Source organism: Triturus cristatus, chromosome 1_2 (assembly GCF_964204655.1).
Source record: "Triturus cristatus chromosome 1_2, aTriCri1.1, whole genome shotgun sequence".
Lineage (NCBI taxonomy): Eukaryota > Metazoa > Chordata > Amphibia > Caudata > Salamandridae > Triturus > Triturus cristatus.
Window position 1 is genome coordinate 1069356296 of NC_140580.1, and position 15812 is coordinate 1069372107.

Sequence of the window (15812 nt, forward strand, 5' to 3'; positions counted from 1 at the left end):
TACAAGGTTGTCCTGCCCAGTGACACCCACTTTGCATCTCATTAGAGATGCAAAGGGAGGCGTCGGGTAAAAGGGTGCTAACATGCGCTAATGCATGTTATCACCCTCTTGTAAATAGGGCGATATTTTTATCTCTGCTTTCTTGGCTTTAGAAGCCAAAAAAGCAGAGATATGGCCCTTGTAAATATGCCCCTAAGTATTTACCAGCTTTCAACATTGCAGAACATTTTCAAACAGTCTGACTGGTGGCATGAATCTCTTTTTAACACCCTTATGCACTCTCTCTTCTCTAACATTTAATGTCAAGCTGTAAAAAATGTTTAGGTTCCTTTCCTTCCTATATTTCCTATTATTCATGTTTGCCTCATCTCTGTCTGCTGCTCAGTTACATCTTCGTTATTTTGCTGGTAGTTCCTCTAATGAAAAGGTTTCTAAAAATATTTCCTGCAAACATTTCACTATTAACAAACGTGGCTCTGTCGCCTTCCCCTCTTAAACCCTGGTTACACACAAGAATCCTTTGCACCTCTGATGTCTCAGTTAGTTTTATTTCTTTGTTGTGTGTGCCTGCCCCTGTGACCACTGTGCGTGGGGTGGCTTCACTTGCCATGTGATCTGCTGTTAGTTTAAAGGGGGAAGGAGGGCCTGTTTCTGGTCTAGTATGCTGACTTGAATTATGCTTTGTTCACTCTGGCTGAAGACACAGTGAAGAAACAGAATTACCAGATGGCCTTCTAAACTGCTGGTCTTAAAGATGGTGAGAATTACTGTAGCTGTTGCCATTTTTCCCTTGGTCTCTAGGGTGATTATTTATTTATGTTTTGTTTACTTTATACATTTATATTAAATAGCACTAAAGACTAGAGGTGAAGGAGTGCTTTCAATTTACCAATACTTAGGGCCTGAATAAGCGTGTGGAGGATGGCTTTTACTCCGTAAGGGCGATGGAGTAAAGTAAACTAGCCCAGCGGACATCTCTTAACATTGGCACGGTGGTTCCTGTTAATCTTCTAAAGCTTTCACGGTCGGCTCTGTAAGACATGTCTTACTTTGAACTTGTTTTTATATACCCAAGCCAGATTTTGTTTTTGAAGAAGCAAAAACTAATGACCCACACATGGGCCTGTCTCCCATTGGGTAAGGGACATTTAAATATTTTTACTGTCCCTTACCGCCAAGTTTTCCATGGCAGTAAGGAAGAGAGAAAACTGGCCATTCAACCGCCCACTCTAAATTGATAGAGGGGTCGTATGGCTGAAACTCCGCCGGCCCAAACTCCCTCGGACCATCGGAGGGTTATATGGAGCTTATTATTCGAGACCAACATTGCACCACAGAAATTGTTTTTCATGAAAAATATAATTGAGGCCTTGTGGTTTACAAATCTTCTCTCAAAGAATTACACATTAGCATTGTGGACTTTAAGCTACATATTGCATGCTGTTTACTTACCATAGTGAGGACCATTTTCTTGGGAACAAGGCTGTACCTGTTGTCACTTTGATATGTTTAGGCTAGCTTACTCTCCACTTCTAATAATCAAGAGGACTTTGTTTTTTCACTACACCACAGAGCAAATTCCATACATTTAAGTATATTATTTTTTAACCACATAAGCTAATATTTAAAAACAATCCCCTGTAGCAAATTTGCCCTTTTTACATGATGACACCAGATCTTTCATCTTTTGCTAGTGAAATTAGGACTCTGTGCACTGTGACACTACTATTCAATGCCAATATGTGTGTGCTCCAGTGCTAAAATAGTACTGCTACAATTGGTTTCACCAATTAAACTATTTAACTTTCCCTTAAGGCCTTAGTAGATGGCATAGAAAAAGCATAGATGGTATAAGAGTTAAATTGCATTTGTTGTGCAGAGTGTAAGTACACAACCCACGCACAGGACAAAACATTATTTGCCAGTGAGGGGCCCACAAGACAGGGTTCACACATATATAATAAAGTGAAACACTCTGTATGATTTAAATATTCAGTTCAGAATCTCCATCTGAGAAAATGTTAGTAATCTCATTCAAAATTATTTCCTTCTTAATTTGCTAAATCTGATATAATGGTGACTGGTCATTTTAATAACAAGTGGAAAAGAAACTTTATAAAAATATACATTTGGTTATCTTTGCCAGAGCTGGCTTAAAACTAGTTCTACATCTCATCACACCTCTAGAGCTGAAATACACTTCTTTAACTGGAAGCTTAAATGGCCCGGGTACAGAAGACAATGGCCTGCATCTGGGCCCAGGAAGCACAGGGAATTTTAAACTGCTGAACACTTAGAAGTTATTAACTGTCTGCAGAGGATAGGTTCAGTTGGTCGAACAAAGGGGCAGATTTAGCACTACCTCTTCTAGCTTAGAGCTTCTCCTACTCGTTCTTATGATCTTCCTTTACTGCCAGAGTCCAGTCACAGTGGGAGAGGCTCCAGTTTGGACCATGCCAGGTTGGAGGAGAGCTCATCTAAATAGGAGAGTGGCCAAGTAGCTGAAGACAGGCCTGAAGACAGGCCTGCCTAGTGACAAAAGTGTTCTGTCACATTGAAACAGGGGCTCTTGATAAGTCTAAGGAGTGATTTAAAGTGGATTGGGGGACTAAGAGAAAGTAGTTAGTACTCGGGGCAGAATTTCTTCTATCACTGGCAAGTGCACAGAAACAATCTGCCACGTCTACGAATACCTCCTCAGAGATTCCTGGACTTAATAAGACTCAATTTGAAGAGTTAGCCTACTGTTGTCTGCTCCGGACATGAAAAGCAGAATGACTTCTAACTTCAAGAGGTCCCAGCTAACCACAGTGGACTGGACCCTGCTGGAGGCCTGTCTGTAAAGGTACCTGGTTCCTAAAGGTCCGCCCTAGAGTGTGGGTCTCCAAAACTGACCAGAAGGAACTTTCCCAGGAGTTAATGAAATGTGAGTCTTCGTCATTCTTTTTCCACTTACGGGGGTCTGGGACAAGGTGCTGAGTCTTGTGCAGGAAGGATGCACTAAAGACAGGCACAAAAAACAGGTTCATCCAACTGGAGCGTTCTGCTGTGGTAAAAACAGGCTCAGATAGACTTCATGGCAGCCTGCCCACCTACAGTTACCAATCTTGCCCCAAAACGTCAGAAGTTAAAACCTTGGACTGAGGCAAATATAGCTGCCTGACTAAGCAACCTCAGTGCCCTCAAAGTCCAAGATTGTCCTGCAGATAGCTTTTGACACCAAATCAACAGCCTCAGCAAGAGCTTCATGGTGATACTTCCAACTTCAAGATTCCCTCGCTGGCGACAGTGGTAGGTTTTGACTTCCGCTAATGCAGATACTAGGTCTGAAGGTAAAAACTTTGACAGGAACATCTAGCTTAGTGTATCTGACTTCTGCTCCATCGCAGTCAGCTTGGAATTGTGGTAAATAAAATATATCTATCCATTACCGATCTGAATTTCATGCGAGAACTTTAAACAAATAGCTCAGAATAATGAGAGGCAGAATCCGTGGTATAAGAGGTTTCTGAATGGGCTTTATTCCAATATGGCCGACTCGAGTGGCGGACCTCAGGTTCCGTCACCAAGAAGGTTCAGGAAGTGAAGTACGATTCTTTATTGATATACATACATTTTTATAGTTATTACATTATAATGGAAACGAATGTAGGAGGCGTAACATTTGATAAGAAAAGTGACATATTAATGACGTAAACGAAACTAGGCGTAATAAGGAGTAAAAAGAAACATAATTGGTTAAAGTTATCAAATATAAGTGTTTCTATAAGATAATGCTTGACATAGATGCGCGCGCAGCAGCATGACGTGCATTTGACGTGTAACTAGGGGGGGTGAAGGGACCTCGTCACTAACTCTACGTGTGGAGACGAAAAGTCTAAGAGGTCAAGTCAACCTAATCCTAAATCATATCTAACATCCTATGTTTAAAGAACTATGTTATCCACAAGGAAGGACTGAAGGACTTTCGAACAGAATCTATTCTATACTGACTGTGTGCGTGCACGAACGCCTAAGTGTCTATGTGAAATACAAGAGGCAGAAAACTTTCCATGGCAACTGGGCTATGAATTACTTGCAGGAGGACAGCCCTTTGCACGAGAGCTAAAGGAAATGTTTACCTAAATCACTAGACAGGAATGCATCGGCTGAAGAGCAAAGTAGATAATTCGAAGGTGAAATACAGCTTCTTGGCAGACCGGCTAAACTGGCCGAGGCAGGCACCGTTAGCTGCACAGGAAATAGGACAAAGTTCATGGATACAGATGCAAGCTCAAGCTGACGCTTGTCAGAGACAGAGAGCAGGGAAAGGCTTTGAGGACAGAATCGGGCCTACTTCATCTGAACTGTAAAAATGGAGTAACTGAGCCATATAAAGTCGGTGGCCTTTCCTACTTAGGAATTGACTATCCAGCCCATTGATGGCGGATCTGACAGAGAACATATTGACGGTGGACGCACATGTATTTGCGTCTTCAAAACTGGAACTGGAGAGAACATACATGTACTTGTAACATGCATATAGAACCGTTGGGGTCCAAGATAGGGGACATAACTGATCAGGGAAATCCACTTTTCCACATTCCCTCCTTGTTCCCCTACTTGCCCGTCAAGAAACATCAATCTTCATTAATCCATCGATTTGCTCATGGAGCATCATTTCTTCTTCTTTCTTCTTCCGAGATTTTGAACGAAAACCTTGATGTGGAATACACGATGTGGCACACAGACCACAGATCGCTGGTCCACATTGCAGGCATAAGCAACAACTGAATAGTATAAGAAGGCCAATACCTAGGAAGGATAGAACTCTCCATCCCCAGGCTGATATCAGACTCCAAAACCACCCGGACCAAGTCCAAGTGCCTGGGTCTTCGTGTATCTGGCTCACAATCTTATGAAGGCGGGTTATAGCTTTATATACAGATGGCGAATTTTCTGGTATGAATATGCAGCAGCTGGATCCGATGACCCTACAAGCTCCGCCCCTATCGGCCAGGATGACGTCAAGGACAAGTCGATTTTGAAGGACAACGATCCTCATCACTGATTGTTCCTCTGTCAGATTGCCTAGGGCAGCTATAGTCTCATTCACTACGGCTTCAAGAGTCTTGGTTAGTCTACGTATTAGCTTACTATTTGTAATTGTACCTATATATGGGAAGATACCTTTATTGAAATCTACATACTTATCCCACGCCGTCTCAGTATAATCGACAACTGGGAGATCTCTTCGCTCTCTATTGTGTGCTAAACGAGTATTTCGATAATAATCAGGGGGAGCTAAGAAAACAGGTGGCAGAAGGAATGCAATGTAACAGGTACCATCCCAATCTAGAGGTAGACGCATGTATGCCGTCTGACCACATATAAAGTAGGAATGGCGAGAAGCTCTAAATGTAGATTTTCCTTCATCACTATATTCTACTGTAGTAACACATTTGCTATGGCCCATAGGTATGGAACCAACTTTTCTTACACATAATTCACCTTTAACTGGGAATACTGACATGGTGGGCAAAATTAACTCAACTTCGGAATTGACAATCAGAATCATGAGATTAGGTGTAAAATTACCCAATCTATATACTTCATTTTCTAAATCAGTTCCCGTTCTACTAGGGTGACCCTCCTTGTCAGGATGACAGACTTTGTATAACACTATATTCAGATTTCCCCATATCCAATGGTGTTGATAAACTGCTGTGTTTGAATCTATAGAATTCAATAAACTAAACCATGCTCCACAGGTGCCATTATATGTGAACGGATGTGGAAAGAAAGGCAGAACTCCTTTGTTATTCTGATAGGGAGGGAGTCGACCACACACCCAACAATTAGTGGCATTACTAGTCTGGTGAGAATGATGTAACATACTAATGAAAGTGTTATTACGCAGCGCAAGTCTGTAGGATAACTCATGAGGGGGTAGGTCACTAAAAGAATGTTCATCAGTTATATTAATAGCACGCCTAGAAACAGGATAATACATATGCAATAATATACTTGCAGTGACTATTATAAAACTTAAGACAAACAAAATTAATAAAGTCACAATACAGTGGCTACGCAGTAATTTACAGTATGTATGTCTTTTCATTATGATTCGGGACTCTTCATGATTCAGGCCTAAAGAAGACATGTCGGGACAGATTCAACCGCTTCACCTTGGAGAGGACTTAAACAATCAAATCGTCCGACAGTGTAGGCCTGGGCCTAAGTTTTTGTTTATAAAGTTCGGAGCTACTGGCCTCAGCCAAAGGTAGCTTTGAGTCAATGGAGTCAAATGGGAGAAGATGCACGGGAAGTATTGTTCATATCAGGAGGAAGTCCATGAAATTTCTTAATATGGCTGGAATGGAGCCAGCCCTTCCTCCCTTCGATCTTCACGGCTGTTCTTGTTGTCAACAGGACCTGTCTAGGCAACTTCCACCTGGGCTCCAGTTGGCTTTTCCTATCGAAATTCCGAACGAGTACGAAATCCCCGGGAACCACGTCATGGGGTTTCACCTCAGTGTTGTCAGGAAAAGCTGCGACCACCTGTGAACGAGAAGATTGTAGTGCAGACATCAAGGAAGCCAGGTAATCCGTCAGCATATTACAATCAACATCAGTTATTTTACGCGGTATAGGCGTCCCCCACATATTCGGTGGTCTGCCAAAGATCACCTCATACGGGGATAGCCCTGTTCGAGAGTGTGGTACCATTCTCATGTAAAACAGTGCAACTGGTAAGGCTACTATCCAGTCAACACCTTTTTCCTGACATATTTTTGACAATCTGATTTTCAAAAGTTGATTATGTCGTTCCACGAGACCTGCTGCCTCGGGGTGTCGGACACAGTGGAATTTCCACTGATATCCCAGCAGAAGCGAAACATGTTTCATTAATTCGGATGCGAAGGGTTGGCCGTTATCTGAATATACCACACGTGGTAAACCGTACCGTGGGAAGAATTCTCGAACTAGCTGTTTGGCAGTAGTTGGGGCAGTGTAATCTGATACAGGATACGCCTCTGTCCAACGGGAGAGAGCGCAAACAACTACGAGAACATATTTGAATCCTCGACAACGTTCCATCTGAATATAATCCATCTGGAGGACTTCAAAAGGATGATCAGGAGGCTGAAATCCACCCTGTTCTACGGGGACACTCTTCCCTGGATTAAACTGACAACATATCATACAGGTACGGACTTTTTGTTTAGCAGCAGCTCGTAAATGTTTGTTAAACCAAATGTGCTGAATGCTGTCTAACATGGCCTTTTCTCCTAAATGTGCGGGACTGTGAACTGTAGCTATAATGACTTGAACCATGGAATCAGGGAGAAACCATACAGATTTTCCCTTCGTCATCCATCCTTGATCTGTCTGAATCCCTCCTAGTTCAGTCCACTTCTGTATTTCTTTCTCTGTGGCATGTGTCTGTATGTCAATTACGTCAAGTGCGGGATCCTTAATTGTCATACACTGTGTTGGTGTCTGAACTATAGGCTTTGTCATGTCGGATGTACGAGTCTGAGCAGTCTGTTTGGCTGTTCTGTCAGCTAAATCATTGCCTTGGGAAATGATATCAGTAACCTTCGTGTGTGCTTTACATTTCATAATTGATATTGCAGTCGGTAAATGAATTGAGTCTAACAAAGCATGAATGAGGGACCCGTGCTGAATATGGGTTCCATGAGAAGTCAAATAACCTCTCTCTCTCCAAAGCACCCCGAAGTCATGTACGACTCCAAATGCATAACGTGAATCAGTATATATGTTGACTTTCTTGTCTGTGGCTTGAATACAGGCTTGTGTTAGAGCAACAAGTTCTGCTGCTTGGGCTGACAAAGTATCTATACAGTTTGTTTCAATAACTTCGGTGTCTGTAGTGACTGCGTATGCGGCAACTAAATTTCCTGTATTTGTCCTCATACACGAACCATCTACATACAACGTCAGGTCTGGATCTAACAATGGAACGTCTGTTAAGTCTTGTCTGGGTTTTGTCTTTATTTCAATAACTTCGACACAATCATGGGCTAGTGGGTCGGTTCCAATTACTGGCAAAAGTGTAGCAGGATTCAGTGTATTACAACGTCTGATTTCTATATGTGGCTGAAACAGTGTCAATTCGTAACCAGTAAGTCTTGCTATGGTCAAGTGTTGTGTTTGCGTTCGGTTCACAAGAACCTCCACTGCATGTGGTACTTGTACTGTCAATGGATGTCCTAACACTATGGCATCGCTTTGTCTGATTGCTAAAGCTGTTGCTGCTACTGATTTCAGACACGCAGGCAAAGCCTGAGCTACGGGGTCTAATGTACTGGAAAAATAAGCACATGGCTTACATGCTCCTGCTTGTTCCTGAGTGAGTACTGACAAGGCAGTACCTGCACGTTCTGTAACAAAGAGTGTAAAATGTTTACTGTAACATGGTGTCGCTAGAACTGGTGCTTGACATAGAGCTTTCTTTAAGCTCTCAAAAGCTAGTGTGTGTTCCTGAGTCCAAGGGAGGACAGTCGATGTGGCTGCCTCCTGTGTTGTCAACTGAATGAGTGGCTTTGCTAGAAATGCATATTGGGGAATCCACTGTCTACAGTATGAAGTGAGGCCTATGAAAGCCCGCACTTCCTTTTGCGTCTGCGGTATTGGCATGTTTGCAATTAACTGAATGCGGTCAGGTGTAAGCTGCCTTCCCTCCTTGGACAGCGAGTGACCAAGATAAATAACTCGCTGAACACAGAATTGCAGCTTAGAAGGGGACACCTTGTGCCCCTTGTCCGCTAGAAAATGTAAAACCGTCAGTGATGCTTTTTCACATTCGGGTTCGCTTCGTGCGGTGATCAGCAGATCATCAACGTATTGAAGCAATGCGGTGTTAACGGGCATGTGTATACTGTCAAGTTCTCGTTTCAATGCTTGGCTATAGATGCTGGGGCTTTCTGTAAATCCTTGGGGAGCGCGTGTGAATTTAAAGCTTCGTCCATTTAAGCTAAATCCGAATAGGTATTGGCTTTCCGGATCTATTGGGACGCTGAAAAAGGCATTCTTGAGATCAATCACGGTAAAGAATGTAGCTTGAGAATCAATGGCTGTCAGTAATGATGAAATATCGGGGACCACGGGGAATTGTGGCACAATGCATTTGTTTAATTCACGCAAATCAATAACTAATCGATATACTGGTGGGGCCATAGGATCAGTTCGTTTAAGAATCGGAATTATCGGTGAATTACACACATTGGAGTTGGTTTCTACAACCACTCCTTGCGCAACTAGCTCATCAATGATTTTCAGTAAAGCCGCTACAGCATCCGGAGGTAACTTGTATTGTCGCATTCGTGGCAATACTACTCCTGCCTTCAGTGTGACTCGATATGGTGTAATGTTCATGCAACCAACATCAGTAGGGCCTTGTGCCCATAGATGCGTTGGTAAGTTCTGTAGTCGGGAATCCATGTCTCTGGATACATAATGACCTTTAAAATCACGTAAAAACAATCTTACTCCTTCCGGAGAACAACAGATAATAGCCCCTAGAGCTTTCAATGTCTTTATACCTAACAAGTTTTCTGGACATGATTTGGTAAGCAATAAGTCAGTAGTTTGTGTCAAGGGACCAATCGTAAGCGGAAGTGGCTGTGTTACTTCATTAACAATAGGCTTTCCTGAAAAACCAAGGGAAACATTTTTAGAGCCTGAGAGGGGTGCCCCTGGAACTTCACTACTTTTTATTGTCGTTCGACTTGCCCCTGTATCGAGTAAAAATTTTCTGTCATGACCTAGTAATTCACTATGGACGTAAGGTCCTTCTTGATCTACTGGAATCTCGATAAGGGGTAAGTCAACTTCCCTCTCTAGGCTGCTTCATGCGTAACGTTGATACTCAGGGTATTCGTACTGTGCGGTCTGGTACATTTGTCGTGAAGTTACTTGTGTGGCAGCAGCAGGCAACGGTGGTGCGGCTGGCACGAACTGTATGGACTGTTGTGCGGCTGGCATAGACTGTTGCTGGACTGGCATGGACTGTCCATGCTGCATAGTTCCTTGTTCACTCGGATCTTGTCTAACTAATCGTGGTCTCTCTTTTGCAATACCTGAGGCTATATTACGTTTCAGGACTTGACAATCGTGTACATGATGGCCTGGTTGTTTACAGTAATTGCAGGTTCCTTTTACAGGAACTGCAGAGTCTCCAGAATGTGTCGCACCCTTTTTGTGACCATCCGCTGGTACTGTCTGAGAAACTAGCATTTTCATTTTAGTATCCTTCATGCGTCTATGCTCGTGTTCTTGTTCATCCCTAATTCTATTGTGGTGATACTGTAACATTTGTAGCATTTGTGACGGAGTATTACTTTGCCAGGTACTCTCGAATTTCAATATTCTATTCTTCACTGGAGGTAACGCATTTTCCACCAATTTAGTCACAAATAAATGTGGATATGAATCACTGCTTGCCTTTATACCACTATTTATACCAAAACATTTTTCAAATCGGGCATAATAATCACTTGTGTCTTCATCTTGCTTTTGTTTACAGGCTGAGATTGCACCCCAATCTTCCTTTTTCGTCGCTAGTAAACGTGGCAGTACCTGTACTAGTAAACCTGGTAACAGTTTAACTTTATCCCCGAGCCCTGACCCTGCAGTTCGGTCCCTTTCCTCCGCTGCTAATGCTGTCCAATCTATCTTTTGGTCTCCCACTTCCCACTCTTTTTCTTTCAATTTTTCATAAATGCCAGCAGGTAAAAGCACCTTTAATATTGTCATAATATCAGGAAAGGTATACTCTCCCATCAGTAACATGTCTTTAATTTCTCGGTGGAAACCCGCTGGGTCTTTATCATGACTGGGCACTACTTTCTTCATTTCTAATAATTCCATTTTTGATATGGGTGTATAAACAAATACACGATGAAACTGATTGTCATCACCCTTTATTGGGTGGACTTCTCGTAAAGGATTCTGTCTATCCATATAGTACGGTGTTCCTTCTTTGTTGGGAATCGAGAAAGGATCCGCATTTCCTAAAAGGATGTACTGTTTACGTGACATTAGTATTTCTTTGATTAACTTGTTACTGGATCCTCTCCATCTATTCGTGAGAAGTTCGGTTAACATATCAGGTAAGGGACCAGGATCAGCATGTTGGCTCTTATATTGTATAAGAAGTTGCTGGATCATATAAATCCCAGCTAAACATTGTTCGTCTGGACTGAGGTTCAAAAACGCGTGTGCGACTGTCACGTCACCATATTTACCGGGACTGTCCATCCAATGAACAGCTGCCCTTGCTAATTCTTGTTCGTCCATAGAATCGAGGAGGTGGTAACCCCTTCGTTCCCGGAGTATTTTATCTGCGGCTTGAAACAAACGCTCGGGAGATTTCATATTTATTATTGTTGGACGCGTAGAGTGTATCGGATCAGAAAAACCTCCGGTATTATTACAGGACCTTCCTCTGCCTACATAGGCTATGGTGTCTGCCTGTCTTTCTGACTCTCCTGATTCGAACTCTTCATCCTGCTCGAACTCGTCTGTTTCCAATCTCTCTGCATGTATGTGTTCTACTTCTTTCCTAATTTTTCGGCACATGGCTACTATACTTCCCTGTTTATCATGTTTTCCCTCGGATATATTCTGACTCCATCTAGTAAGAGTTTGCATTACTTCCGGGTCTACCCCCGGTCGGTCTTGATTTCTGATCACACAATTTATAAGAAAACGTAACAATTCTCCCTGTATCTCGACTTTCTGGTATTCCATAGCTCTGTTAATACATTCAGGATCTTTCCCTGTTTGCACAAAATGATATATATTATCTAGATGTGCGGCCATTCCTGGCAGCCTTCCTAAAAATGTCGCAGCTCGTCTAATACGTAATGATGTTATAATCATTTCATCCTCTTTACCAGGCACCGGATCATATCTACAATCTACCATAAGCTCCTTAAGCGTACGGTTATTTATAAGTTTGGGCGTACGTGCATGTGCTGATTCCAGGAAAGAAAATTTACTCCCTTTGGGTGGCGTAAAATGGAGGCTAGCAGCACCTCCAGTAGCCCCCTCTGAGGTGTCAGACGTGAAAGGGTTCGTTGAACGTGCTACAGCCACTACAGGTGTAGACACGGCTGTGGAAACAGTTGCGGGGACAGACGCGGCAGCAGATGTGCTTGCCGAAGCTTGTGTCGTGACTTGTGTCGGAGCTTGCTGTGGTACAGGGACAAGAACTTGATCTTGATGTTGAACCCCCCCAGCAGCCGGTCTGTGCGGTGCGGGGTTAGCATATTCGGGAACTGTATCATCTAAATATGAGGAAAGAAAAATATCTTCTGCGGTTCTAGGATGTCCTTTAGGATGTACCTTTATTGGAAACAATGGGGGTGGCAAGTCTTTTGGTATGGCCGTAATGGCTTGAGGCAATCCTTCGGCCAGAAGGGGATACATCCCTTTCATAAGGGCATTTCTTTGTCTCTCTGTTTGTTCTGTTTGTACTCTTGTACCTTCTTCAATCAACTGCTTATCTCGAACCTTATTTGCACTTTCTTTACTTCTCTCTTCTTGTCTCAGCGCCTTTTCAGTGCGCCTATGCGACTCTTTACGCCATAATTCAATAGCGTCTTTCTGTGACTGTCTAGCTTTCCTCTTCCACAACTCTTCTTCTACTTTCATGATACAGTCTGCATCCCAGGTCCCAGCTACGGGCCATCTCTGATTCTCTGGTAACTCTTTGGTGTAGTCCACCCATAGATCTAGAAATAATATGGCATCTAAGCCATGTTTATGGTACATGAAATGGCCTGGAGTGTCCCTAGGAGGGATAGGGACTGCCTCTTCAAGCACCCCTTTTCGAGTAGTAATTTGTCTTAACTTTGAAAAGAGTGGCATATTGACAACAGCTAATCTGGTACTTACTCTTGAACGGAACTGATCTGATACTTAAACTTAAACACACTTAGGACAAAAACACAATAATGAGCAAAACACAGTAAAACAATCATTCATACCACAATATGCAGGACATTTTAGCACGTTAAAAAATAAAATACTAAACATTTGTTAAAAATAACCAACAATGATGACAGTCTGCATAACTAATCACCAAGCAGAATTCTTGATAATCACTAGATACTTCGGAATACTTGATATACGGCTAAACCGTACATATACACTGCTAAACAGTGCAGACCGGATTTGTGTACCCAAATCCGTCTTGACCGGCACAACCTATGTGCACGTCAACACGCCTCCCCGGCGATGGTACTCACCGAGTAGCTCACAACGAAAGGCCTCGGACACTGGACTTGATTTCGGACATCGGAACTTCTGGACATCGGGACTTCGGAAACCTGGTGGGCCTCTGTATACCTCGGATCTTGCTCTCTCAGCTAGGCTCTGGTCGGGATACTTTGCGCTTCTCACCGCCTCGTCTGGGTTGATCGCAGCCTCAGTCGCCCCCGCTTGACCGGAGGGAGCTACAGGAAATCCTGCTGGTACGCGTTATGGTCCGTCCAGCTGTGGCAGGAGACCGGGCCTGCAACGCACCGCCGGCGCGTGAGATGAGAAAGTGTCCCTGTTCGGGCGCCATTATGTGGTAAATAAAATATATCTATCCATTACCGATCTGAATTTCATGCGAGAACTTTAAACAAATAGCTCAGAATAATGAGAGGCAGAATCCGTGGTATAAGAGGTTTCTGAATGGGCTTTATTCCAATATGGCCGACTCGAGTGGCGGACCTCAGGTTCCGTCACCAAGAAGGTTCAGGAAGTGAAGTACGATTCTTTATTGATATACATACATTTTTATAGTTATTACATTATAATGGAAACGAATGTAGGAGGCGTAACATTTGATAAGAAAAGTGACATATTAATGACGTAAACGAAACTAGGCGTAATAAGGAGTAAAAAGAAACATAATTGGTTAAAGTTATCAAATATAAGTGTTTCTATAAGATAATGCTTGACATAGATGCGCGCGCAGCAGCATGACGTGCATTTGACGTGTAACTAGGGGGGGTGAAGGGACCTCGTCACTAACTCTACGTGTGGAGACGAAAAGTCTAAGAGGTCAAGTCAACCTAATCCTAAATCATATCTAACATCCTATGTTTAAAGAACTATGTTATCCACAAGGAAGGACTGAAGGACTTTCGAACAGAATCTATTCTATACTGACTGTGTGCGTGCACGAACGCCTAAGTGTCTATGTGAAATACAAGAGGCAGAAAACTTTCCATGGCAACTGGGCTATGAATTACTTGCAGGAGGACAGCCCTTTGCACGAGAGCTAAAGGAAATGTTTACCTAAATCACTAGACAGGAATGCATCGGCTGAAGAGCAAAGTAGATAATTCGAAGGTGAAATACAGCTTCTTGGCAGACCGGCTAAACTGGCCGAGGCAGGCACCGTTAGCTGCACAGGAAATAGGACAAAGTTCATGGATACAGATGCAAGCTCAAGCTGACGCTTGTCAGAGACAGAGAGCAGGGAAAGGCTTTGAGGACAGAATCGGGCCTACTTCATCTGAACTGTAAAAATGGAGTAACTGAGCCATATAAAGTCGGTGGCCTTTCCTACTTAGGAATTGACTATCCAGCCCATTGATGGCGGATCTGACAGAGAACATATTGACGGTGGACGCACATGTATTTGCGTCTTCAAAACTGGAACTGGAGAGAACATACATGTACTTGTAACATGCATATAGAACCGTTGGGGTCCAAGATAGGGGACATAACTGATCAGGGAAATCCACTTTTCCACAGAATCACGCTGAGGTGCTGGTCAACTATGAACTGTTTTTTGTTCCAATGGTACCTTACTTTTTCTTGGTGCTTTTGCCTTGGCATTTTAAAAGATCATGTCTCTGGTTCCTTCTATCCTATTTTGATGATCATGGTACCTTTGTGTTCAATACTTTTTTCTCTATTTTTCAAAGCTGGCTTGGGTATTTTATTGTGTTGTATTCTTTACTTTAAAATTGCTGGTTCTACTTGAACTTAATTCTCACTTCTCTGTAAACTACCTTCTGCTTGTGCCATAGCTACCAGGGTTGAGCAGCGTTTCTCTCAGAACTTTGTGTTTGACCAGGCCAGATTGTGTTTATTAAGTTAGCAGCAGTCACCCTCTCCAAAGGTAATACAGTTTCTGGCACCAATTATCACACACCGTTATGATTTTACATAGTCTCCCATTAAACATATTTATTAGTATTTTATTTGTGTCTTTAGTTATCTTCATTTCCAAATAATAAATATATTTATATGACCACCTGAGCCCGTAGTTTATTACAGTGTGACTAAAATAAATCAGGCTATTCAGAAATGTCGTTTTTTGAATGCAAGTTGGCTAAGTGTAGAACTCATTTACGGTAACTGAGTCATAGATGTCTCAGCATTAGACAGATATAAAAGCATATTATTTAAGATAGGTTAGAAGTTAGAATTTTAAATATACTTTAGTAAAATATATTGCTGAAGTTAGTGGTTCCAGAACTAAATCAAATCAGATTAGAAGAAGGGGACAGCCTTGTTGTGTAACCCTGTGCATTACACATGAGTCTAACTGTATTCTATTGATTAATACATTAGCCCTGGTAACATTGTACATTGTTTTATGCAACCTGATTAAAAGTAGGTGAAGACCAAAGTTATGGACCCTTTTGCATAAGAAATTCCACAGGCTGCCCTATTAAATGCTTTTCCTTTTCTAAATTGATAACTGCCTAAAAAATGTGCTGGACTTGGCCTTTCTGCAGGGTCATCCCCAAACCTTTTGCCTAAACACTCATGTTTTCAACCTGTTTTGTTGATTT